The 27,726-nt window shown below is 39.0% G+C and overlaps 1 long non-coding RNA gene across 1 annotated transcript; it reads right to left on the bottom strand.

Moving 5' to 3' along the window:
* Positions 1 to 362: 362 nt before the first annotated feature.
* LOC149750617 (uncharacterized) lies at positions 363 to 22,758 on the bottom strand. The gene is made up of 5 exons (XR_016393840.1): positions 22,650 to 22,758; positions 15,682 to 21,907; positions 8,697 to 14,928; positions 1,734 to 7,943; positions 363 to 980 (listed from the first exon to the last, which is right to left on the bottom strand). It is a non-coding gene; the product is annotated as an uncharacterized LOC149750617 (long non-coding RNA).
* Positions 22,759 to 27,726: the final 4,968 nt, after the last annotated feature.

Genomic DNA, 27,726 nt, shown 5'->3' with positions numbered 1-27,726 from the left:
GACAATGATAATTGGCCACCTTACAAAGTGCCAATTATGTGCCCGGCATCGTGGCAACTGAATGACACACATTCATGTAAATTTTATGCCTAATCAAGTTGGCACTGTAAAGGTGATTTTCCCCACATTTTAGTAAAGGGATTGAACTTCTGAGGAGTTAACTAATTTGTTCCTCAAATCAATCAAGCAATAATTAAGGAAATCACCTGGATTTGAAATTATATACAAATAATCATCGATATAACTCAAAAGTCACATAACACTGGTTGTGAGAGCCTGAAATTTGGATCGAAGAAGGATAGAAATCAACCAAAATTATGATATGATATTGCTAAAAGCAGGTTTTCAAAGAAAGAAAATACTTTTACCGTCACAAAAAAGAAGTGTATTTTATTCAAGAAATGGAGGATAAGTAACAATTGCTCATCTGGCAGAAACCACTGCCCAGGTGACAGACACCACTGCCCAGGTGACAGACACACACAGCAGACACTGAGAGAATCCTCAGAAGTCGCTCAGGAGGAGAGACACTGCTCTTCCCTCTGAGGCTCTGGGATGCTTTTTCGGATACCTCCCAGAGGCAAGCAGCATAGCAGACTCAGATAGGAAACCTCTGACCGTCAGGAATCCCCATACGCACACTGCAGGCTGAGGGGTGGAAAGCTTCTTCTGTATCCATGATAGGCTTTGAAGAGAAGATGAAGGTGGAGCTGTGGAACTAGATGAGCTGATTGTCCTTATCCTTTCCACAGGCAGATAAAACCTGAAGCTGTTACTTGCCCTTGGGTGGGCACTTCTGCTGGCATTGCTGGGGAGGTGGCACAGGAGTGCATTTCTCAGTGCACTTTATAGGTGGGCAAGGGTCTGTACCCTTTTTAGGTGAGCAAGGATCAGGGCACTTAGTTGGGCACACTGGAGGTAGCTTGCACTGCTGCTTGCACTGCTGCTCTTGAGAAGACATCTTTCTGGAGTCTTAATATCTGAAAGAAAGTATATGACCATGTTCACCACAAGGAATTCCTTCAGAGAGAAGACCCAAAGCTTTGACAACTCAAATAGACAGTATCTCTCCAATCTCTAAGTATGGGTTTTAATCTCTTTAATACCTTTTAATGAATTTCTGACTTTTCTCTCGTTCTTTAGCAAATCTATTCATCAGCCCAGAGACAACCTTCTCTTTTCTCATACAACATTTCCAAAGAAACTATCTGTTTTTAAAAGAAACAAGCAGTCTTTTCTCTTTTGGTTTCTTTCTTCTTTTTTTTTAAATGAAAATGTCATCTTCAAAAAAGGCCATCACAAGTTCTAAAATCCTGGGCAAGCTCACAAGCAATTTCTATCACCATTTTTTCTCATGAGGTCCCGACAGCATTACTTATGTACAAAGCAAAGGGCAATCAGGATGAGTGTAAGGGCATTACACCTTCTAAGATTAATGCCTCTGACATCACAGCAGAGGTCCAAGAGAAAGGCACAGAAAAAGGTAAATACTTTACTCTTTCTCCCTTCATGTCAAAATTTCCTTTTAATTTCTTTTTCAATAGAGGAATTCAAACTAGGTATCAGAAATCTAGTAAATACAATATAACATTGTGCCCAGATTCCAAGTTCCCATCCACTAAGTAACATTATACCCTTGATCATAACTTTGGACCCATCAAATTTGCGGTGTCCAGCACAAACTCAACATTCGGGGGCCCGAGTACAAAGTTGAACTGAAGAATCATACTCACCAGGTTCTCCAAAGTCAATCGGAACTCGAGTAGCAGGAGGATAGCTGTCGTGCAGCAGAGGCCCTTTTTATTGGGGTTTGCTGCCCCACCCAGGGGGAAGCGGAGCTACCAAAACTGGCCTGGCTCAGTCATTTCCCAACCAAATGCAAATCCATCCATAACTGGCTTGGCAGGGACTCTGAAAACAGGAAATGTCCTGCGCCAGGATCTCCTCACTAGATTATGTTCTCATGACTCACAGAGTCCCTGCCTTAGCTCTCCGTTTCAGCGGTTTATGGCAGTGGGAGGATTTTGAAGCTTCTCTAACTTGCAGACAAACGTTCCGTTTCTTGATTGGGCAAGATGACCCTTTTCTATCTTTCACCTTCCTTGACTTCTAAAACTGCCTGCCTAGTTGCACTTGAACTGGTGGCCATTTTATTGTACATACTGGTTTGAGAAAGGCCTGGCTACCTGGTGACACCATTCTCTTTATCTCAAGCCCCTCTTATAATGCATTTCCTCTTGATCCATGGCTTGCTAAGTGAAGTGTCTCTTCTCCTCTTCTAAAATGGACAGAGGGAAGGTTGCAGATCATCTCTGATGACTTCCCACCGTGATACTTAAATACGTTTAGTAAAGTGGTGACCTCTAGGGACCCCCTTTCACTGCTTTGCTCCTTCAAATTAAGAACATCCAGCAGATGTTCATAATTCCTATGAACTTTGTAAATCTGTTTCACTTCCGGCCACAAGGAATTCACTAGGAGCGTAGCTTCACCTACCATAATTCCAATCAGCTGGCAGATCAGAACCTAGACTTACAGTACAAACCAAGCCTTTTACTCATACCTCCCAAACATGACATATCACCTGCTCTTACCTAACTTCTCCCAAAGGACCTCTTTGGATTTCTTCAACTTTTGAAGAAAGCTCAGAGGAGTGTTTAAATATTCTGGCTTCCTGTCCCTTTGAAATTTTTGGAAAACCCTATCTAATATGCAATGCCATTCAAGTCACTAAGTTTATATGTATTTAATATTTATGAATTATTTAAATACATGTTTTGTTTCACATCAAATCTAGGGGTAAATTCCAGAGAAAGTTGATATCCCTTTATTAAAAATGCAGTCACTGAAGTTCATTGCCATTCATATACAACTTCTTAATGATTAATAATAATTTTGTTAAAATTTTAACCTACATTTTACATTTTCCATTTTGCTCACTGTGGAATATATGTCAGATAAGCCTATTTCCTGCTCTACTTTCTTCATAGAATTTGTCAGTGTGCTGAAAGGAAGGTTTGCTGGTTAATTTATGGGTCAGCTTCCCTGGCATATGGTCCCCGGTTATCTGGTCAAACATTATTCTGGGTGTTTCTGTAAGGATGCTTCTGCAAGAGAGTATTATTTAACTCAGTGGCCTGAGTAAAGGTGGTTGCCTTCTATAAGGTGGGAATTCCTCTTCCGATACACTGACCGCCTCAATAGAACAAGGCTCATCGTCACCGAGGTAAAAGACGATTACCCTGTTGGATGGGCTTCCAGCAGGCTTTCAGCTCTGCAGATTTTGAGTTTGCCAAACTTTATAATCTCTCTGTCTCTCTCAATCTCTCTCTCTCTCTCTTTCTCTCTCTCTCACACTGTCTCTCACTTTCTGTAACATATTTCTCTATGTGTATATATATATATATATACATATATATTTATACATTGCAATATTTAATTTGAATATTTCATCTGGCTTATCATGTACAAGATTACGTATGGTCAATTAAATTAAAACATTTCAAAGTTATTATATAGTGAAGTTAAAGTAAAAAATACTACTGTTACATGACACCTCTGATGTGAAATTATGACAAATATAATGAACTTTTAGAAAATAACTGAAGTTCAGGAACCAGTGCCCTAGCATGTTCTCCAAATATCTTATTTCTACCTTTTCAGAGATTCAGCTGTCAACAGTTCTTCTACAGTTCCTCTCTTCTCTCCTGGACCTGAACACTAGTCTTTTCTCTGCTGGCCCCTTGGGCACTGAAGCTTCTCGTGATGGGCCATGGCTGGTGAAAAGCCCTGTCTGCTTTAGAAATAAAGTTGCAACTCTCACTTTATATTACTGTGGAATGTGGGAACACACATTTCTTGGGATCAGGATGTCCCTCTCACCTGACATGAACACTTCCCTAGAGTGCCGTCGTGTGCTTAAAATTCCTTTATCAGGAAAGAAATCCCTTGTATTCCATAAGTAAATATCAGATTTCAATTGTGTGAAACCAAAAATAGATATAAGATACTATTTAAGACTCACAGCATCACATATAAGTGATTGAGAGTGGGGTTGGGAGTGGAGAGAAGATCAGAGCACTAAGGTCTGAAATCTAGATGAAATATGGACTTAGGGCTCATCTGATATACTTGCTTTCTTCTGCTCTTTCCAGACATGTTTTATGGCTTTGAAGACAGTAATACGAAAAGGTTTTCGCTGTTTATTCTCGGTCTTCGTTTTCAACCCTCCAGAACCCTCAACCTGCCCTATTACCTTCACTGCCCCATATATACAACATAACTGTCCAAGTTGGTACTGTGATATGTTGCCCACGCATTTAGTAATAATCCTTTCATATCTTACATAATTCTACCTGCAGTCTGAAGGAAGAACTGGCCTAGTAACGTGTCTTGGGCAATTAATCAGGAAGCTTCTTAGGAATGTCATTTTATAATGGCAAAGGAGGAAAAAGAGGAGAATGAAGAGGAGACGAAGAGAAAGAGGAGACACTTGAGACTTGAGAAGCGTCACCAGATAAGCATGTGCCAGAAGAGCAGGACCTAACCTTTCCCTCAAGCTCAGCCACATCTTCACTACTATAAAGTATTTAAATATTATAATAAATGGCTACAAAAATGAAATTACAGTATATAATATATAATTGGGAAAACATAAAGTTGTTCAAAAATGAACACATCTAATAAACTGCCAAGAAAAATCACGGCTTATATTTTGCTCTATTTAGGGTTAGGAGTCTTCTATTTTCATAAACCCACAGACATGCATACATATCTTTCAGGTTACTGGTCTGAGATCTTTTATCTTTTGCAACATAGATGCTCCCAGCCATAAGTTGCTCTCTATGCGCTGCATTACATTTACCCCTGAAGGTCTTCTATGCTTTATTTGCCTTTTCATTCATCCCAAAGTATTTTCTATTTCTTTGTTATTTCTTCTTCGAGCCATTGTTTATTTAGGAATGTGTTTCCAAACTCATAGATGTCACAGAAACAGAGACTAGAATGGTGGTCAGCAGGGGCTGAGGGGTTCGGCAAAAGAGGAGATGTTGGGCAGTGGGTACAAGCCTGCATCATACGATGAAGAAGCTCTCGGAGTCTATGGAATATCATGGTGAGTCTAGTTAATAACACTCGGCTGTGTAGTTGAAACTTGCTCAGAAAATAGACCTTAAGCATTCTCATCACACACACACACACACACACACACACACACAAATACACAGACATACACATATTTAAATGGTTAATGTTGAAGTGATTAATGTGTTAATTGACCGATGGTGATAATCACTGCACAAAGTACACATATGTCTAGTCATCCCATTATGCACCGTAAATATATCCAATTTAATTTGTTAATTATACCTCAGAAATACCAGATGGAAAAGATGAAAGAAGAACCATCCTAAGAAACAGTAACAAAGTTTGAGAATCTTTGTGTTCCTTCTCCTCCTTGCCTCTCTTAGGCTCTGATACTATTCTCTGAGAGAGCTTCCCTTAACAACTCTTCTCTGCGGGCCTTGTATCCACCTCACAGTGGATAATCCCTTCTCGTCACCTATACTGACCACATCTGATGTAGGTAGTGGGGAAAGGAGGGCTGGAAAGTCGTTACAATTCTTGCAAAAATCACTCTTTTTTGTTTTGGCACATACTTTATTTAGTTGTCAGTTCCCTCAAAAACTTATTAGACACCCGACATAATTCATTCTTCCAATCATTTCTGTGTCCCACGGACCTCACTCAGGTCCTTTTCTGGAAGTAATTTTCTGGCCTGATTAAATTTCTGCCTTGATCCCTGAACATAATTTAACTACCATGAGGCCCCCTGACACACAGGTGGATAGACTACAACTTCTGTCTCTTTTCTCTGTTGTTACAGTCAACTGAAATTGGACTTCAAGTTCAAAACCACCTCAAATCTCATATCTTACCCTTTAGCGATTACAAGTGTTGAGTTTCCTAATTCAACAAGGTTTTGAATATCTGGTCTGTATTTCTTTCTTTCCGTTTTTTTTTTTTTTTCTGACCTGCCAGCCAGAAATTTTTTTCTCAACATACATTTATTGAAATACCCTGGTCAAATCAACAAGTGACCAATATTTGGTCTGCATCTCGGAATACCATGGACAACCATTACTGCAAACATTTTGCCATTGAATAAAATGTATCACCACATTTCTGGCTTCCAATATCAGACTCCTTGCCAACCACCTCCAGACTCTAAGCCAATGCCGTAATTTTAAGATTTGGTACAGAAGCGTCCCACCTCAAAGACTAATTTCTGTGTCAAGTCAAATAACACTAGCTACAGGAGAGACAACTCCCACATATCAGTGTTGATTTCTCACTCAGGTAATAGTCTGATAAGCGTTGGGCAGTAATCTGGACATCTTTTTTTTCCTGCAGTTCTGGCATCTTGGACTCCTTTACTTCTAGGACCACAAGAAGAGATATGCTTAAAGAACACATCCCTTTTCACGGCTTACTGGACCTGTAAGCCATGCACTTAGAAAACAAGCTGCATAGCAACAGTCATTTTGTAAATCTAGATAAACATTGCAAACCCCAGTGTACCTCACAAGTGGGGTCAAATCAGTCAAGAAAGTAATTCAGACGTGAAAAAATATAATAAGACACTGAGTTGTTGAGTTTTGCAGTAAGAAGAACGTGTTGTGCACATGGAGAGCAGGCAGCACTTTGCCTGGTAAGGACCCTTGAAACTTCCCTTTATTTGTACTACCCATGAATACAGAACTACTATAATTTTATGCAGAGTATCCCAATAATTTCCCAAAGCATTTAATATGTCACATGACGTTATAAATACGGTTAAGTTGGAAAAGAAAAGGAACACAGAATATGAAAGTGTAATATAGTTTAAGAATCTCCTTTTGTGCTGTACTAGGTATGTCTGAGCCTCTTTCCTGCTACAGCAAACATGGTGGTGGCGGTGATGGTGGTGACAGTGATGATGACAGAGACAATGATAATTGGCCACCTTACAAAGTGCCAATTATGTGCCCGGCATCGTGGCAACTGAATGACACACATTCATGTAAATTTTATGCCTAATCAAGTTGGCACTGTAAAGGTGATTTTCCCCACATTTTAGTAAAGGGATTGAACTTCTGAGGAGTTAACTAATTTGTTCCTCAAATCAATCAAGCAATAATTAAGGAAATCACCTGGATTTGAAATTATATACAAATAATCATCGATATAACTCAAAAGTCACATAACACTGGTTGTGAGAGCCTGAAATTTGGATCGAAGAAGGATAGAAATCAGCCAAAATTATGATATGATATTGCTAAAAGCAGGTTTTCAAAGAAAGAAAATACTTTTACCGTCACAAAAAAGAAGTGTATTTTATTCAAGAAATGGAGGATAAGTAACAATTGCTCATCTGGCAGAAACCACTGCCCAGGTGACAGACACACACAGCAGACACTGAGAGAATCCTCAGAAGTCGCTCAGGAGGAGAGACACTGCTCTTCCCTCTGAGGCTCTGGGATGCTTTTTCGGATACCTCCCAGAGGCAAGCAGCATAGCAGACTCAGATAGGAAACCTCTGACCGTCAGGAATCCCCATACGCACACTGCAGGCTGAGGGGTGGAAAGCTTCTTCTGTATCCATGATAGGCTTTGAAGAGAAGATGAAGGTGGAGCTGTGGAACTAGATGAGCTGATTGTCCTTATCCTTTCCACAGGCAGATAAAACCTGAAGCTGTTACTTGCCCTTGGGTGGGCACTTCTGCTGGCATTGCTGGGGAGGTGGCACAGGAGTGCATTTCTCAGTGCACTTTATAGGTGGACAAGGGTCTGTACCCTTTTTAGGTGAGCAAGGATCAGGGCACTTAGTTGGGCACACTGGAGGTAGCTTGCACTGCTGCTTGCACTGCTGCTCTTGAGAAGACATCTTTCTGGAGTCTTAATATCTGAAAGAAAGTATATGACCATGTTCACCACAAGGAATTCCTTCAGAGAGAAGACCCAAAGCTTTGACAACTCAAATAGACAGTATCTCTCCAATCTCTAAGTATGGGTTTTAATCTCTTTAATACCTTTTAATGAATTTCTGACTTTTCTCTCGTTCTTTAGCAAATCTATTCATCAGCCCAGAGACAACCTTCTCTTTTCTCATACAACATTTCCAAAGAAACTATCTGTTTTTAAAAGAAACAAGCAGTCTTTTCTCTTTTGGTTTCTTTCTTCTTTTTTTTTAAATGAAAATGTCATCTTCAAAAAAGGCCATCACAAGTTCTAAAATCCTGGGCAAGCTCACAAGCAATTTCTATCACCATTTTTTCTCATGAGGTCCCGACAGCATTACTTATGTACAAAGCCAAGGGTAATCAGGATGAGTGTAAGGGCATCACAGCTTCTAAGATTAATGCCTCTGACATCACAGCAGAGGTCCAAGAGAAAGGCACAGAAAAAGGTAAATACTTTACTCTTTCTCCCTTCATGTCAAAATTTCCTTTTAATTTCTTTTTCAATAGAGGAATTCAAACTAGGTATCAGAAATCTAGTAAATACAATATAACATTGTGCCCAGATTCCAAGTTCCCATCCACTAAGTAACATTATACCCTTGATCATAACTTTGGACCCATCAAATTTGCGGTGTCCAGCACAAACTCATCATTCGGGGGCCCGAGTACAAAGTTGAACTGAAGAATCATACTCACCAGGTTCTCCAAAGTCAATCGGAACTCGAGTAGCAGGAGGATAGCTGTCGTGCAGCAGAGGCCCTTTTTATTGGGGTTTGCTGCCCCACCCAGGGGGAAGCGGAGCTACCAAAACTGGCCTGGTTCAGTCATTTCCCAACCAAATGCAAATCCATCCATAACTGGCTTGGCAGGGACTCTGAAAACAGGAAATGTCCTGCGCCAGGATCTCCTCACTAGATTATGTTCTCATGACTCACAGAGTCCCTGCCTTAGCTCTCCGTTTCAGCGGTTTATGGCAGTGGGAGGATTTTGAAGCTTCTCTAACTTGCAGACAAACGTTCCGTTTCTTGATTGGGCAAGATGACCCTTTTCTATCTTTCACCTTCCTTGACTTCTAAAACTGCCTGCCTAGTTGCACTTGAACTGGTGGCCATTTTATTGTACATACTGGTTTGAGAAAGGCCTGGCTACCTGGTGACACCATTCTCTTTATCTCAAGCCCCTCTTATAATGCATTTCCTCTTGATCCATGGCTTGCTAAGTGAAGTGTCTCTTCTCCTCTTCTAAAATGGACAGAGGGAAGGTTGCAGATCATCTCCGATGACTTCCCACCGTGATACTTAAATACGTTTAGTAAAGTGGTGACCTCTAGGGACCCCCTTTCACTGCTTTGCTCCTTCAAATTAAGAACATCCAGCAGATGTTCATAATTCCTATGAACTTTGTAAATCTGTTTCACTTCCGGCCACAAGGAATTCACTAGGAGCGTAGCTTCACCTACCATAATTCCAATCAGCTGGCAGATCAGAACCTAGACTTACAGTACAAACCAAGCCTTTTACTCATACCTCCCAAACATGACATATCACCTGCTCTTACCTAACTTCTCCCAAAGGACCTCTTTGGATTTCTTCAACTTTTGAAGAAAGCTCAGAGGAGTGTTTAAATATTCTGGCTTCCTGTCCCTTTGAAATTTTTGGAAAACCCTATCTAATATGCAATGCCATTCAAGTCACTAAGTTTATATGTATTTAATATTTATGAATTATTTAAATACATGTTTTGTTTCACATCAAATCTAGGGGTAAATTCCAGAGAAAGTTGATATCCCTTTATTAAAAATGCAGTCACTGAAGTTCATTGCCATTCATATACAACTTCTTAATGATTAATAATAATTTTGTTAAAATTTTAACCTACATTTTACATTTTCCATTTTGCTCACTGTGGAATATATGTCAGATAAGCCTATTTCCTGCTCTACTTTCTTCATAGAATTTGTCAGTGTGCTGAAAGGAAGGTTTGCTGGTTAATTTATGGGTCAGCTTCCCTGGCATATGGTCCCCGGTTATCTGGTCAAACATTATTCTGGGTGTTTCTGTAAGGATGCTTCTGCAAGAGAGTATTATTTAACTCAGTGGCCTGAGTAAAGGTGGTTGCCTTCTATAAGGTGGGAATTCCTCTTCCGATACACTGACCGCCTCAATAGAACAAGGCTCATCGTCACCGAGGTAAAAGACGATTACCCTGTTGGATGGGCTTCCAGCAGGCTTTCAGCTCTGCAGATTTTGAGTTTGCCAAACTTTATAATCTCTCTGTCTCTCTCAATCTCTCTCTCTCTCTCTTTCTCTCTCTCTCACACTGTCTCTCACTTTCTGTAACATATTTCTCTATGTGTATATATATATATATATATATACATATATATTTATACATATATATTTATACATTGCAATATTTAATTTGAATATTTCATCTGGCTTATCATGTACAAGATTACGTATGGTCAATTAAATTAAAACATTTCAAAGTTATTATAAAGTGAAGTTAAAGTAAAAAATACTACTGTTACATGACACCTCTGATGTGAAATTATGACAAATATAATGAACTTTTAGAAAATAACTGAAGTTCAGGAACCAGTGCCCTAGCATGTTCTCCAAATATCTTATTTCTACCTTTTCAGAGATTCAGCTGTCAACAGTTCTTCTACAGTTCCTCTCTTCTCTCCTGGACCTGAACACTAGTCTTTTCTCTGCTGGCCCCTTGGGCACTGAAGCTTCTCGTGATGGGCCATGGCTGGTGAAAAGCCCTGTCTGCTTTAGAAATAAAGTTGCAACTCTCACTTTATATTACTGTGGAATGTGGGAACACACATTTCTTGGGATCAGGATGTCCCTCTCACCTGACATGAACACTTCCCTAGAGTGCCGTCGTGTGCTTAAAATTCCTTTATCAGGAAAGAAATCCCTTGTATTCCATAAGTAAATATCAGATTTCAATTGTGTGAAACCAAAAATAGATATAAGATACTATTTAAGACTCACAGCATCACATATAAGTGATTGAGAGTGGGGTTGGGAGTGGAGAGAAGATCAGAGCACTAAGGTCTGAAATCTAGATGAAATATGGACTTAGGGCTCATCTGATATACTTGCTTTCTTCTGCTCTTTCCAGACATGTTTTATGGCTTTGAAGACAGTAATACGAAAAGGTTTTCGCTGCTTATTCTCGGTCTTCGTTTTCAACCCTCCAGAACCCTCAACCTGCCCTATTACCTTCACTGCCCCATATATACAACATAACTGTCCAAGTTGGTACTGTGATATGTTGCCCACGCATTTAGTAATAATCCTTTCATATCTTACATAATTCTACCTGCAGTCTGAAGGAAGAACTGGCCTAGTAACGTGTCTTGGGCAATTAATCAGGAAGCTTCTTAGGAATGTCATTTTATAATGGCAAAGGAGGAAAAAGAGGAGAATGAAGAGGAGACGAAGAGAAAGAGGAGACACTTGAGACTTGAGAAGCGTCACCAGATAAGCATGTGCCAGAAGAGCAGGACCTAACCTTTCCCTCAAGCTCAGCCACATCTTCACTACTATAAAGTATTTAAATATTATAATAAATGGCTACAAAAATGAAATTACAGTATATAATATATAATTGGGAAAACATAAAGTTGTTCAAAAATGAACACATCTAATAAACTGCCAAGAAAAATCACTGCTTATATTTTGCTCTATTTAGGGTTAGGAGTCTTCTATTTTCATAAACCCACAGACATGCATACATATCTTTCAGGTTACTGGTCTGAGATCTTTTATCTTTTGCAACATAGATGCTCCCAGCCATAAGTTGCTCTCTATGCGCTGCATTACATTTACCCCTGAAGGTCTTCTATGCTTTATTTGCCTTTTCATTCATCCCAAAGTATTTTCTATTTCTTTGTTATTTCTTCTTCGAGCCATTGTTTATTTAGGAATGTGTTTCCAAACTCATAGATGTCACAGAAACAGAGACTAGAATGGTGGTCAGCAGGGGCTGAGGGGTTCGGCAAAAGAGGAGATGTTGGGCAGTGGGTACAAGCCTGCATCATACGATGAAGAAGCTCTCGGAGTCTATGGAATATCATGGTGAGTCTAGTTAATAACACTCGGCTGTGTAGTTGAAACTTGCTCAGAAAATAGACCTTAAGCATTCTCATCACACACACACACACACACACACACACACACACACAAATACACAGACATACACATATTTAAATGGTTAATGTTGAAGTGATTAATGTGTTAATTGACCGATGGTGATAATCACTGCACAAAGTACACATATGTCTAGTCATCCCATTATGCACCGTAAATATGTCCAATTTAATTTGTTAATTATACCTCAGAAATACCAGATGGAAAAGATGAAAGAAGAACCATCCTAAGAAACAGTAACAAAGTTTGAGAATCTTTGTGTTCCTTCTCCTCCTTGCCTCTCTTAGGCTCTGATACTATTCTCTGAGAGAGCTTCCCTTAACAACTCTTCTCTGCGGGCCTTGTATCCACCTCACAGTGGATAATCCCTTCTCGTCACCTATACTGACCACATCTGATGTAGGTAGTGGGGAAAGGAGGGCTGGAAAGTCGTTACAATTCTTGCAAAAATCACTCTTTTTTGTTTTGGCACATACTTTATTTAGTTGTCAGTTCCCTCAAAAACTTATTAGACACCCGACATAATTCATTCTTCCAATCATTTCTGTGTCCCACGGACCTCACTCAGGTCCTTTTCTGGAAGTAATTTTCTGGCCTGATTAAATTTCTGCCTTGATCCCTGAACATAATTTAACTACCATGAGGCCCCCTGACACACAGGTGGATAGACTACAACTTCTGTCTCTTTTCTCTGTTGTTACAGTCAACTGAAATTGGACTTCAAGTTCAAAACCACCTCTAATCTCATATCTTACCCTTTAGCGATTACAAGTGTTGAGTTTCCTAATTCAACAAGGTTTTGAATATCTGGTCTGTATTTCTTTCTTTCCGTTTTTTTTTTTTTTTCTGACCTGCCAGCCAGAAATTTTTTTCTCAACATACATTTATTGAAATACCCTGGTCAAATCAACAAGTGACCAATATTTGGTCTGCATCTCGGAATACCATGGACAACCATTACTGCAAACATTTTGCCATTGAATAAAATGTATCACCACATTTCTGGCTTCCAATATCAGACTCCTTGCCAACCACCTCCAGACTCTAAGCCAATGCCGTAATTTTAAGATTTGGTACAGAAGCGTCCCACCTCAAAGACTAATTTCTGTGTCAAGTCAAATAACACTAGCTACAGGAGAGACAACTCCCACATATCAGTGTTGATTTCTCACTCAGGTAATAGTCTGATAAGCGTTGGGCAGTAATCTGGACATCTTTTTTTTCCTGCAGTTCTGGCATCTTGGACTCCTTTACTTCTAGGACCACAAGAAGAGATATGCTTAAAGAACACATCCCTTTTCACGGCTTACTGGACCTGTAAGCCATGCACTTAGAAAACAAGCTGCATAGCAACAGTCATTTTGTAAATCTAGATAAACATTGCAAACCCCAGTGTACCTCACAAGTGGGGTCAAATCAGTCAAGAAAGTAATTCAGACGTGAAAAAATATAATAAGACACTGAGTTGTTGAGTTTTGCAGTAAGAAGAACGTGTTGTGCACATGGAGAGCAGGCAGCACTTTGCCTGGTAAGGACCCTTGAAACTTCCCTTTATTTGTACTACCCATGAATACAGAACTACTATAATTTTATGCAGAGTATCCCAATAATTTCCCAAAGCATTTAATATGTCACATGACGTTATAAATACGGTTAAGTTGGAAAAGAAAAGGAACACAGAATATGAAAGTGTAATATAGTTTAAGAATCTCCTTTTGTGCTGTACTAGGTATGTCTGAGCCTCTTTCCTGCTACAGCAAACATGGTGGTGGCGGTGATGGTGGTGACAGTGATGATGACAGAGACAATGATAATTGGCCACCTTACAAAGTGCCAATTATGTGCCCGGCATCGTGGCAACTGAATGACACACATTCATGTAAATTTTATGCCTAATCAAGTTGGCACTGTAAAGGTGATTTTCCCCACATTTTAGTAAAGGGATTGAACTTCTGAGGAGTTAACTAATTTGTTCCTCAAATCAATCAAGCAATAATTAAGGAAATCACCTGGATTTGAAATTATATACAAATAATCATCGATATAACTCAAAAGTCACATAACACTGGTTGTGAGAGCCTGAAATTTGGATCGAAGAAGGATAGAAATCAACCAAAATTATGATATGATATTGCTAAAAGCAGGTTTTCAAAGAAAGAAAATACTTTTACCGTCACAAAAAAGAAGTGTATTTTATTCAAGAAATGGAGGATAAGTAACAATTGCTCATCTGGCAGAAACCACTGCCCAGGTGACAGACACACACAGCAGACACTGAGAGAATCCTCAGAAGCCGCTCAGGAGGAGAGACACTGCTCTTCCCTCTGAGGCTCTGGGATGCTTTTTCGGATACCTCCCAGAGGCAAGCAGCATAGCAGACTCAGATAGGAAACCTCTGACCGTCAGGAATCCCCATACGCACACTGCAGGCTGAGGGGTGGAAAGCTTCTTCTGTATCCATGATAGGCTTTGAAGAGAAGATGAAGGTGGAGCTGTGGAACTAGATGAGCTGATTGTCCTTATCCTTTCCACAGGCAGATAAAACCTGAAGCTGTTACTTGCCCTTGGGTGGGCACTTCTGCTGGCATTGCTGGGGAGGTGGCACAGGAGTGCATTTCTCAGTGCACTTTATAGGTGGGCAAGGGTCTGTACCCTTTTTAGGTGAGCAAGGATCAGGGCACTTAGTTGGGCACACTGGAGGTAGCTTGCACTGCTGCTTGCACTGCTGCTCTTGAGAAGACATCTTTCTGGAGTCTTAATATCTGAAAGAAAGTATATGACCATGTTCACCACAAGGAATTCCTTCAGAGAGAAGACCCAAAGCTTTGACAACTCAAATAGACAGTATCTCTCCAATCTCTAAGTATGGGTTTTAATCTCTTTAATACCTTTTAATGAATTTCTGACTTTTCTCTCGTTCTTTAGCAAATCTATTCATCAGCCCAGAGACAACCTTCTCTTTTCTCATACAACATTTCCAAAGAAACTATCTGTTTTTAAAAGAAACAAGCAGTCTTTTCTCTTTTGGTTTCTTTCTTCTTTTTTTTTAAATGAAAATGTCATCTTCAAAAAAGGCCATCACAAGTTCTAAAATCCTGGGCAAGCTCACAAGCAATTTCTATCACCATTTTTTCTCATGAGGTCCCGACAGCATTACTTATGTACAAAGCCAAGGGTAATCAGGATGAGTGTAAGGGCATCACAGCTTCTAAGATTAATGCCTCTGACATCACAGCAGAGGTCCAAGAGAAAGGCACAGAAAAAGGTAAATACTTTACTCTTTCTCCCTTCATGTCAAAATTTCCTTTTAATTTCTTTTTCAATAGAGGAATTCAAACTAGGTATCAGAAATCTAGTAAATACAATATAACATTGTGCCCAGATTCCAAGTTCCCATCCACTAAGTAACATTATACCCTTGATCATAACTTTGGACCCATCAAATTTGCGGTGTCCAGCACAAACTCATCATTCGGGGGCCCGAGTACAAAGTTGAACTGAAGAATCATACTCACCAGGTTCTCCAAAGTCAATCGGAACTCGAGTAGCAGGAGGATAGCTGTCGTGCAGCAGAGGCCCTTTTTATTGGGGTTTGCTGCCCCACCCAGGGGGAAGCGGAGCTACCAAAACTGGCCTGGTTCAGTCATTTCCCAACCAAATGCAAATCCATCCATAACTGGCTTGGCAGGGACTCTGAAAACAGGAAATGTCCTGCGCCAGGATCTCCTCACTAGATTATGTTCTCATGACTCACAGAGTCCCTGCCTTAGCTCTCCGTTTCAGCGGTTTATGGCAGTGGGAGGATTTTGAAGCTTCTCTAACTTGCAGACAAACGTTCCGTTTCTTGATTGGGCAAGATGACCCTTTTCTATCTTTCACCTTCCTTGACTTCTAAAACTGCCTGCCTAGTTGCACTTGAACTGGTGGCCATTTTATTGTACATACTGGTTTGAGAAAGGCCTGGCTACCTGGTGACACCATTCTCTTTATCTCAAGCCCCTCTTATAATGCATTTCCTCTTGATCCATGGCTTGCTAAGTGAAGTGTCTCTTCTCCTCTTCTAAAATGGACAGAGGGAAGGTTGCAGATCATCTCCGATGACTTCCCACCGTGATACTTAAATACGTTTAGTAAAGTGGTGACCTCTAGGGACCCCCTTTCACTGCTTTGCTCCTTCAAATTAAGAACATCCAGCAGATGTTCATAATTCCTATGAACTTTGTAAATCTGTTTCACTTCCGGCCACAAGGAATTCACTAGGAGCGTAGCTTCACCTACCATAATTCCAATCAGCTGGCAGATCAGAACCTAGACTTACAGTACAAACCAAGCCTTTTACTCATACCTCCCAAACATGACATATCACCTGCTCTTACCTAACTTCTCCCAAAGGACCTCTTTGGATTTCTTCAACTTTTGAAGAAAGCTCAGAGGAGTGTTTAAATATTCTGGCTTCCTGTCCCTTTGAAATTTTTGGAAAACCCTATCTAATATGCAATGCCATTCAAGTCACTAAGTTTATATGTATTTAATATTTATGAATTATTTAAATACATGTTTTGTTTCACATCAAATCTAGGGGTAAATTCCAGAGAAAGTTGATATCCCTTTATTAAAAATGCAGTCACTGAAGTTCATTGCCATTCATATACAACTTCTTAATGATTAATAATAATTTTGTTAAAATTTTAACCTACATTTTACATTTTCCATTTTGCTCACTGTGGAATATATGTCAGATAAGCCTATTTCCTGCTCTACTTTCTTCATAGAATTTGTCAGTGTGCTGAAAGGAAGGTTTGCTGGTTAATTTATGGGTCAGCTTCCCTGGCATATGGTCCCCGGTTATCTGGTCAAACATTATTCTGGGTGTTTCTGTAAGGATGCTTCTGCAAGAGAGTATTATTTAACTCAGTGGCCTGAGTAAAGGTGGTTGCCTTCTATAAGGTGGGAATTCCTCTTCCGATACACTGACCGCCTCAATAGAACAAGGCTCATCGTCACCGAGGTAAAAGACGATTACCCTGTTGGATGGGCTTCCAGCAGGCTTTCAGCTCTGCAGATTTTGAGTTTGCCAAACTTTATAATCTCTCTGTCTCTCTCAATCTCTCTCTCTCTCTCTTTCTCTCTCTCTCACACTGTCTCTCACTTTCTGTAACATATTTCTCTATGTGTATATATATATATATATACATATATATTTATACATTGCAATATTTAATTTGAATATTTCATCTGGCTTATCATGTACAAGATTACGTATGGTCAATTAAATTAAAACATTTCAAAGTTATTATAAAGTGAAGTTAAAGTAAAAAATACTACTGTTACATGACACCTCTGATGTGAAATTATGACAAATATAATGAACTTTTAGAAAATAACTGAAGTTCAGGAACCAGTGCCCTAGCATGTTCTCCAAATATCTTATTTCTACCTTTTCAGAGATTCAGCTGTCAACAGTTCTTCTACAGTTCCTCTCTTCTCTCCTGGACCTGAACACTAGTCTTTTCTCTGCTGGCCCCTTGGGCACTGAAGCTTCTCGTGATGGGCCATGGCTGGTGAAAAGCCCTGTCTGCTTTAGAAATAAAGTTGCAACTCTCACTTTATATTACTGTGGAATGTGGGAACACACATTTCTTGGGATCAGGATGTCCCTCTCACCTGACATGAACACTTCCCTAGAGTGCCGTCGTGTGCTTAAAATTCCTTTATCAGGAAAGAAATCCCTTGTATTCCATAAGTAAATATCAGATTTCAATTGTGTGAAACCAAAAATAGATATAAGATACTATTTAAGACTCACAGCATCACATATAAGTGATTGAGAGTGGGGTTGGGAGTGGAGAGAAGATCAGAGCACTAAGGTCTGAAATCTAGATGAAATATGGACTTAGGGCTCATCTGATATACTTGCTTTCTTCTGCTCTTTCCAGACATGTTTTATGGCTTTGAAGACAGTAATACGAAAAGGTTTTCGCTGTTTATTCTCGGTCTTCGTTTTCCACCCTCCAGAACCCTCAACCTGCCCTATTACCTTCACTGCCCCATATATACAACATAACTGTCCAAGTTGGTACTGTGATATGTTGCCCACGCCTTTAGTAATAATCCTTTCATATCTTACATAATTCTACCTACAGTCTGAAGGAAGAACTGGCCTAGTAACGTGTCTTGGGCAATTAATCAGGAAGCTTTTTAGGAATGTCATTTTATAATGGCAAAGGAGGAAAAAGAGGAGAATGAAGAGGAGAGGAAGAGAAAGAGGAGACACTTGAGACTTGAGAAGCGTCACCAGATAAGCATGTGCCAGAAGAGCAGGACCTAACCTTTCCCTCAAGCTCAGCCACATCTTCACTACTATAAAGTATTTAAATATTATAATAAATGGCTACAAAAATGAAATTACAGTATATAATATATAATTGGGAAAACATAAAGTTGTTCAAAAATGAACACATCTAATAAACTGCCAAGAAAAATCACTGCTTGTATTTTGCTCTATTTAGTGTTAGGTGTCTTCTATTTTTATAAACCCACAGACATGCATACATGTCTTTCAGGTTACTGATCTGAGATCTTTTATCTTTTGCAACATAGATGCTCCCAGCCATAAGTTGCTCTCTATGCACTGCATTACATTTACCCTTAAAGGTCTTCTATGCTTTATTTGCCTTTTCATTCATCCCAAAGTATTTTCTATTTCTTTGTTATTTCTTCTTCGAGCCATTGTTTATTTAGGAATGTGTTTCCAAACTCATAGATGTCACAGAAACAGAGACTAGAATGGTGGTCAGCAAGGGCTGAGGGGTTCGGCAAAAGAGGAGATGTTGGGCAGTGGGTACAAGCCTGCATCATACGATGAAGAAGCTCTCGGAGTCTATGGAACATCATGGTGAGTCGAGTTAATAAAACTGGGCTGTGTAGTTGAAACTTGCTCAGAAAATAGACCTTAAGCATTCTCATCACACAAACACACACACACACACACACACACACACACACAAATACACAGACATACACATATGTAAATGGTTAATGTTGAAGTGATTAATGTGTTAATTGACCGATGGTGATAATCACTGCACAAAGTACACATATGTCTAATCATCCCATTATGCACCGTAAATATGTCCAATTTAATTTGTTAATTATACCTCAGAAATACCAGATGGAAAAGATGAAAGAAGAACCATCCTAAGAAACAGTAACAAAGTTTGAGAATCTTTGTGTTCCTTCTCCTCCTTGCCTCTCTTAGGCTCTGATACTATTCTCTGAGAGAGCTTCCCTTAACAATTCTTCTCTGCGGGCCTTGTATCCACCTCACAGTGGATAATCCCTTCTCGTCACCTATACTGACCACATCTGATGTAGGTAGTGTGGAAAGTGGGGAAAGGAGGGCTGGAAAGTCGTTACTATTCTTGAAAAATCAGTCTTTTTTCTTTTGGCACATAGTTTATATAGTTGTCAATTCCCTCAAAAACTTATTAGACACCCGACATAATTCATCCTTCCAATCATTTCTGTGTCCCTCAGACCTCACTCAGGTCCTTTTCTGGAAGTAATTTTCTGGCCTGATTAAATTTCTGCCTTGATCCCTGAACATAATTTAACTACCATGAGGCCCCCTGACACACAGGTGGATAGGCTACAACTTCTGTCTTTTTTCTCTGTTGTTACAGTCAACTGAAATTGGACTTCAAGTTCAAAACCACCTCTAATCTCATATCTTACTCTTTAGGGATTACAAGTGTTGAGTTTCCTAATTCAACAAGGTTTTGAATATCTGGTCTGTATTTCTTTCTTTCCGTTTTTTTTTTTTTTCTTACCTGCCAGCCAGAAATTTTTTTCTCAACATACATTTATTGAAATACCCTGGTCAAATCAACAAGTGACCAATATTTGGTCTGCATCTCGGAATACCATGGACAACCATTACTGCAAACATTTTGCCATTGAATAAAATGTATCACCACATTTCTGGCTTCCAGTATCAGACTCCTTGCCAACCACCTCCAAACTCTAAGCCAATGCCATAATTTTAAGATTTGTTACAGAAGCGTCCCACCTCAAAAACTAATTTCTGTATCATGTCAAATAACACTAGCTACAGGAGAGACAACTCCCAAATATCAGTGTTGATTTCTCACTCAGGTAATAGTCTGATAAGCGTTGGGCAGTAATCTGGACATCTTTTTTTCCTGCAGTTCTGGCATCTTGGGCCCCTTTACTTCTAGGACCACAAGAAGAGATATGCTAAAAGAACACATCCCTTTTCACGGCTTACTGGACCTGTAAGCTACGCACTTAGAAAACAAGCTGCATAGCAACAGTCATTTTGTAAATCTAGATAAACATTGCAAACCCCAGTGTACCTCACTAGTGGGGTCAAATCAGTCAAGAAAGTAATTTCTGACATGAAAAAATATAATAAGGCACTGAGGTTTTTGAGTTTTGCAGTAAGAAGAACGTGTTGTGCACATGGAGAACAGGCAGCACTTTGCCTGGTAAGGACCCTTGAAACTTCCCTTTATTTGTGCTACCCATGAATACAGAACTACTATAATTTTATGCAGAGTATCCCAATAATTTCCCAAAACATTTAATGTGTCACATGACATTATAAATACGGTTAAGTTGGAAAAGAAAAGGAACACAGAATATGAAAATGTGATATAGTTTAAGAATCTCCTTTTGTGCTGTGCTAGGTATGTCTGAGCCTCTTTCCTGCTACAGCAAACATGGTGATGGTGGTGATGGTGGTGACAGTGATGATGACAGAGATAATGATGACTTGCCACCTCACAAAGTGCTAATTAGGTGCCCAGCATTGTGGCAACTGAATTACACACATTCATGTAAATTTTATGCCTAAGCCAGTTGGCATTGTAAAGGTGATTTTCCCCACATTTTAGTAAAGGGATTGAACCTCTGAGGATTTAAATAATTTGTTCCTCACATCAATCATACAATAATTAAGAAAATAACCTGGATTTGAAATTATATACAAATAATCATCCATATAACTCAAAATTCACATAACACTGGTTGTGAGAGCCTGAAATTTGGATCGAAGAAGGATAGAAATCAACCAAAATTATGATATGATATTGCTAAAAGCAGGGTTTCAAAGAAAGAAAATACTTTTACCGTCACAAAAAAGAAGTGTATTTTATTCAAGAAATGGAGGATAAGTAACAATGGCTCATCTGGCAGAAACCACTGCCCAGGTGACAGACACACACAGCAGACACTGAGAGAATCCTCAGAAGCCGCTCAGGAGCAGAGACACTGCTCTTCCCTCTGAGGCTCTGGGATGCTTTTTCGGATACCTCCCAGAGGCAAGCAGCATAGCAGACTCAGATAGGAAACCTCTGACCGTCAGGAATCCCCACACGCACACTGCAGTCTGAAGGGTCGAAAGCTTCTTCTGTATCCATGATAGGCTTTGAAGAGAAGATGAAGGTGGAGCTGTGGAACTAGATGAGCTGATTGTCCTTATTCTTTCCAGAGGCAGTTAAAACCTGAAGCTGTTACTTGTCCTTGGGTGGGCACTTCTGCTGGCATTGCTGGGGAGGTGGCCCAGGAGTGTATTTCTCAGTGCACTTTATAGGTGGGCAAGGGTCTGTACCCTTTTTAGGTGAGCAAGGATCAGGGCACTTTGTTGGGCACACTGGAGGTATCTTGCACTGCTGCTTGCACTGCTTCTCTTGAGAAGACATCTTTCTGGAATCTTAATATCTGAAAGAAAGTATATGACCGTGTTCACAAGAAGGAATTCCTTCAGAGAGAAGACCCAAAGCTTTTAAATCTCAAATAGGCAGTATCTCTCCAATCTCTAAGTATGGGTTTTAATCTCTTTAATACCTTTTAATGAATTTCTGACTTCTCTCTCGTTCTTTAGCAAATCTATTCATCAGCCCAGAGACAACCTTCTCTTTTCTCATACAACATTTCCAAAGAAACTATCTTTGTTTGAAAGAAACAAGAGACGTTTTCTGTGTTGTTTATTTTGTTTTGCTATTTTTATGAAAACAACATCTTCAAAACACACCATCAGAAGTTCTAAAATCCTGGGCAAGCTCACTAGCAACTCCTACCACAATTTTCTCTCATGAGGTCCCGACAGAATGACTGTACAGAGCAAAGTGCAATCAGGATGAATGTAAGAGCCTCACACGTTCCAAGATATATGCCTCTGAAATCACAACAGAGGTCCAAGAGATAGGCATAGAAAAAGGTAAATCATTTGCTCTTTATCCCTTCATGTCAAAATTTCCTCTTAATTTCTTTTTCAATAGAGGAATTCAAGCTATGTATCAGAAATCTAGTAAATACAATATAACATTGTGCCCATATTCCAAGTTCCCATCCACTATGTAGCATTATACCCATTATCATAACTTTGAACCCATCATATTTGCAGCATTAACTCAACATTCGGGGGCCCGAGAGCAAAGTTGAACTGAAGAATCAGACTCACCAGGTTCTCCAAAGTCAATCGGAACTCGAGTAGCAGGAGGATAGCTGTTGTGCAGCAGAGGACCTTTTTATTGGGTCTTGCTGCCCCACCCAAGGGGAAGCGGAGTTGTCCAAACTGGCCTTGTGCAGTCATTTCCCAACCCAAATGCAAATCCATCCATAACTGGCTTGGCAGGGACTCTGAAACAGGAAATGTCCTGCGCCAGCATCTCCTCAATGGATTATGTTCTCGTGACTCACAGAGTCCCTGCCTTAGCTCTCCATTTCAGTGGTATATGGTAGTGGAAGAATTTCGGTGGTTCTCTAACTTGTAGGCAAGTGTTCCGTTTCTTGATTGGGGAAGATGACCCTTTTCTATCTTTCACCTTCCTTGACTTCTAAAACTGTCTGCTTAGTTGCACTTTAACATGTCGCCATTTTGTAGTCCATTCTGGTTTGAAAATGGCCTGGCTACATGGTGACACCTTCCTCTTTATCTCAAGTTCTTCTTACAATACATTTCGTCTTGATCCACAGCTTGCTAAGTGAAATCTCTTCTACTCTCCTAAAATGGACTGAGGGAAGTTTGCAGATGATCTCAGATGACTTCCCAACAGGATACTTAGATACGTTTAGTAAAGTGCTGACCTCTAGGGTCCTCCTTTCACTGCTTTGCTCCTTCTAATTAAGAACATCCAACAGTCAGATTCCTATGAACTTTATAAATCTGTTTCACTTCCAGCCACAAGGATTTCACTAAAAGCATAACATCACCTACCATAATTCCAATCAGCTGGCAGATCAGAACCTGGATTTACAATAGAAACCAAGCCTTTTACTCATACCTCCCAAACATGACATAGCACCGGCTCCTTCCTAATTTCTCCCAAAGGACGTCTTCGGATTCTTCAACTTTTGAGGAAAGCTCAGAGGAATGTTTAAATTCTCTGGCTTCCTGTCCCTTTGAAATCATTGGAAACCCGATCTAATATGCAATGCCATTCAAATAACTAGTTTTAAATCTATTTATTAGTTATGAATTATTTAAACACATTGATTCACATCAAATCTAGGGGTAAATTCAAGGGATAGTTGAAATCACTTTATTAATAATTCAGTGTTTGATGTTAATTGCCATTCATACACTACTTCTTAATCATTCATAATAATTTTATTATAATTTTATCCGATGTTTAGATTCTTCCATATTGATCACAGCACAATATAAGTGAAATTAACCTATTTTGTGCTCTACTTTCTTCATACAATTTGTCCGTGTGCTGGAAGGAATTTTTGAAATTTTTTACTGGTCATCTTGACTGGAACAGGTTTCTCAAATATTTGGTCAATCTTTACTTGGGCTTTTTCTCTAAGGATTCTTTTGGATGAGAGTAATATTTAAATCAGTGCCCTGAGTAAAGCAGTTTGCCCTCTGTAAGTGGGTAGGCCTCATATAGTCATGAGGCTGGAAGGCCTCATTCCAGCCTTCCTAATCTCTCTCTCTCTATTTGTCTTTTTCTCTGTCTCTTCTCTCTGTCTCTCTCTCTTGCTGTGTGCGTGTGTGTGTGTGTATATATCTCTCTCTCTATTCATATATATATGTATATATACATACATATATGTAAATTGAATATTTCTTCTTCCATTTTATGCACTTGATTCCCTATGGCTGATTAAAAATTCAAAAAGTTAGTTTAAAGTGAATTTAAAGTAAAAAATATTAATATTACATGATACTTGTGATGTGTAATTATAACAAATATAATGAGCCTTTAGGGAATAACTGAAGTTCAGAAAACAATGCCCTAGTATGTTCTCCAACCCTGGCAAAAGATTTCATTTCTGCCTTTTCAGTCCTGGACCTGAAGTATCCTCTATCCCCTTGGGCACTGAAACTTTTCTTATGGGTCATGGCTGGTGAGTGGCCCTGTCTCATTTAAGAAAATTTTTAATACTGGCTTTATGTTGCTGTAGAATGTGGTAACACATTTTTAATAGAATCAGGATGTCCCATCTCACCTGACCCCAACACTCCCCTAGACTGCTGTCATAGGCTTAAAATTCCTTTATCAAGAAAATAAATATTTTTTATTCCACCAATAAATATCAGATTTAAATTGTGTGAAACCAAAAATAAATGTAAGATACCATTTAAGACTCAAACCATCACATATATGTGACTGAGAGTAGGTTTGGGGAGGGGAGAGAGGATCAGAGCACTAAAAGTCTGAAATCTAGGTGAATTACAAACTTAGGTCTCATCTATTTGCTTTCTTTTACTCTTTCCAGATACGTTTTAGGTCTTTAAAAGACAGTAACTTTAAAAATGTATTTTCATGCTCATTTTCTGTCTTCTCCTTCAGCCCTCCAGTCTCCTCAACCTTCCATATTACCCTTTGCTCCCCAGCGTGTACTCCTAACTGTCCAATTTTGTACATTTTCATATCAACTCATTTAGTGATTAGTTCTTTCATATTTTTAAAAATTCTTGCAGTCAGTAGAGCTGACTAGTTGCAAATTAAAAGTTTAAAGTGATGTTGCTAAATGCTCTTCCTTGTCTTGGCCAAATAATCAGGAAACTTTTCAGGACTGTGGTCTTATAATGGGAAATGAGGAAAAAGAGGAGAATGAGGAGGAGAGGAATAGAAAGAGGAAGCCCTTGAAACCTATGAAACAGTCACCAGCTATGCTCTGGAAAGTGAAGGATCACATCCCATCAGTTAAACAGGTTGGGTTCCCAGAACTGTTTTGTTCCTGTCAGTAAGGAAAAGCTTTTAACCCAGACTACCATTGGCCATGACCATCCAGGGACAGAGCCATGACTAGAGCACCTTCAGGAAGGGTGTCTACAAGCAATGTCATCACCAGATGGATCATATAGAGTATTTCAGAGGACAAACAGAAGGAACTTTACTCAACAGATCAGTTACTACTCCCCATAGTTTCACATCACATCCTAGACATAAATCCTTAGAGAAATGTCTGATTTCTGTCATCAAAAAATTTGAGAATTAACTGCTCAAATGGGATTGCAGTGTCAGTTTCTCCAGCTTTGCTCATACCTGGGGTCATTCCCACTGAGGACACTCTCTCAAAAAGGGCACAAATCATTATAGTCAAAGCACCAAAGTCACAGCAAGCCTGGTGCCCCCAACATGTCAGGCAGCAGTCACTTTATTGGTTGCAGTGGTGAACTTGAACACTCAAGACTTCCTCAAGATCAACTACATGAAATGCTGCAATGAGGACTACTGTCTCCATTCTGTAGCTTTCTGGGGGTTTTACTATGAATTATTCCTATAAGAAAAATGACAGGAAAGAACATTTTTTAAAATTTTGTCCAATTTTTGCTTCAACATTTTATCTCACATATTACTACTATATGTTATACACCATTGAACAGAATAATCATGAAAATTAAGATTCTACAATAAAATAGGGAAGAAATAAAAATAAGTAAATGAGAATTATGGTAAGTTATTCCTGATATTTGTAGAAAAAAAAAAGGTAACTGCAAGTACCCTTGAATTTCTGCCTTTTGCTTTTATTTCTGAGTGTCAGACTCACTCTCCACCAACTTTCCATAATCTTGCTGAATTGGACAAATTACAGTACATTCTTATGGTTGAATTCTTAAGATCATCAAAGAGCATTTTTACAAGTTGTTTTAATATTATCAAATTATAATTTTAGATCATGTGTAAAACATGACGAGGTTTTGATTAACATACATTCGAGAAAAGACAGGAAATGCATATAACTTGCTAAGAATGATTTACTGGTGTAATTACAGATAATTTTTACTTCTGTGTTTTTCTTTTCAAAAGATTCTCCAAAGAATGTCTACTAATGAGTAAAGAATCTTAAAATGTTACTTTGAAAAGGGAACAAGAGACAAGCCTATCTATTCCTCAATTAGAGGGAAAATATTCTTCCTCCATTCCAGACCAGATGTTTTACAACAACATTTCTGGCCAATCATCAAAGTTGGGACTGGAGGTGGTAGATGTTTTACTGTTATTCTCTCGATATTTGATTACATCTCAATATAATCCTTCTTGAAGAAAAATCCCAATGATAATCCACCCTCATCCCAGAATTGACACACAAAAGCCACAGGCCCCCGACAGTCATATGCATCTATGCAACAGTTCAATCAAAAATGGAGGATCGTACTTAGCTTAAAAAACTAATGAGGAATGAGTTTGTCCAGATTTCAAAGTCAGACAGATAGAAATCCTAAAATTGACCAGACTATGATAAATTAGGTAAAAGTGGGCGGTAGTAAAAGAGGTAGTGATGATAATAACATAGCAGTAATGATAGTACCTACTTTTAAACTGTTATGAGAAAGAAATTTTAAGAAGAAACTATATAAAGCACTTAGCACGGGTGACAGAAAGTATACAATTAGTTAAATAATAAATTGTTAATCAAATAAAGGCAAAACATCAAGTTCAAGTTGTGTTTGATGGTTGAGGATGTCATTTGCTTCATTTTATTTAGAAGATTTTCAACACCACTCCATGAAAGGTTTTATTTTATTTTTCTATATATCCTTTATCCTTCCTTTGTTTTTTGTTTGTTTTTAATTTATTTTATTTTTATTGGAGCATAGTTGCTTTACAATATTGTGTTACTTTATACTGTACAACAAAGTGCATCATCTATACGTATACATATATCCTCTCTCTTTTGGATTTCCTTTTCATTTAGGTCACCACAGAGCACTGAGTAGAGTTCCCTGTGCTATACAGTAGGTTCTCATTAGTTATCTATTTTATACATAGTATCACTATGCATATATGTTAATCCAATCTCCCAATTCATCCCACCACCACCCTTTTCCCCCTTGGTATCCATACATTTGCTGTTTACATCTGTGTCTCTATTTCTGCTTTGGAAATAAGACTGTCTATACAAATTTTTTTTCAGATTCAACATATGTGTGTTAATGTACAATATTTGTTTTTCTATTTCTGACTTACTTCACTCTGTATGACAGTCTCTAGATACATCCATGTCTCTACAAATGACCCAATTTGATTCTTTTTATGGCTGAGTAACATTCCATTGTATATATGTACCATATCTTCTTT

This window comes from Delphinapterus leucas, chromosome 1 (assembly GCF_059928025.1).
Source record: "Delphinapterus leucas isolate spDelLeu-1000000601 "Yukka" chromosome 1, BTC_Dleu_Yukka2, whole genome shotgun sequence".
Lineage (NCBI taxonomy): Eukaryota > Metazoa > Chordata > Mammalia > Artiodactyla > Monodontidae > Delphinapterus > Delphinapterus leucas.
The sequence above is the reverse complement of the archived record's forward strand: the minus strand, read 5'-3'. Positions and strand labels throughout refer to the sequence as shown.